This window comes from Propithecus coquereli, unplaced genomic scaffold (genome assembly GCF_000956105.1).
Source record: "Propithecus coquereli isolate 6110/MARCELLA unplaced genomic scaffold, Pcoq_1.0 Scaffold16, whole genome shotgun sequence".
In the NCBI taxonomy this organism is placed as follows: domain Eukaryota; kingdom Metazoa; phylum Chordata; class Mammalia; order Primates; family Indriidae; genus Propithecus; species Propithecus coquereli.
This window is the reverse complement of record NW_012140524.1, coordinates 3789043-3789619: the sequence shown is the minus strand read 5'-3', so window position 1 is coordinate 3789619 and position 577 is coordinate 3789043. Positions and strand designations below refer to the sequence as shown.

General features: G+C 28.1%; 1 protein-coding gene across 1 annotated transcript in view; it reads right to left on the bottom strand.

Moving 5' to 3' along the window:
- Positions 1-577, bottom strand: part of ERGIC2 (ERGIC and golgi 2) — a 35988-nt gene that overhangs the window by 16965 nt on the left and 18446 nt on the right. The window lies entirely within an intron of this gene.

Below are 577 nucleotides of genomic sequence, written 5' to 3'. Positions count from 1 at the left end.
TAATAATTCATAAAGAAATGCTAATGAAACAACTGTAATACCAATTTTCACCCATTGAATTGGAAAAAATTTTTAAAAAGTCTGAATATACCCATTGCTGGTGAGGTTGTACAGACACAAGCACTCTCCTAAGTTTTGAAGTATAAGTGAAACAATAATTTGGGAGGATATATGACACACTCTATCAAAATGTTAAATATCCCCAGAAAGAGAAATTCAATTTCTAGAAACTTTCCATACATACACACACATATACAATACACTAATACAAGTATACACAGAATTAGGTTCAAGGATGTTCATCAAGTAATATTTTTTTTCTTTTATTTTCATGCAACACTGTTTTGAAGACATGTAATGTTTTGATTATTAGAATTCTGGAAGCAATCTACATGACCATCAATAAATATCTAACTAAATAAACTATAATCTATGCATAAAAGGGACTATTATATACACTGAAAAGATGTCCAAAATATCATGTTAGGTGAAAAAAAGCAAAAACAAACGTATTTGTTACAGAACAAATGTAAGGAATGATCACATCTGTATTAGGAAAACAAAATATAAGTATATA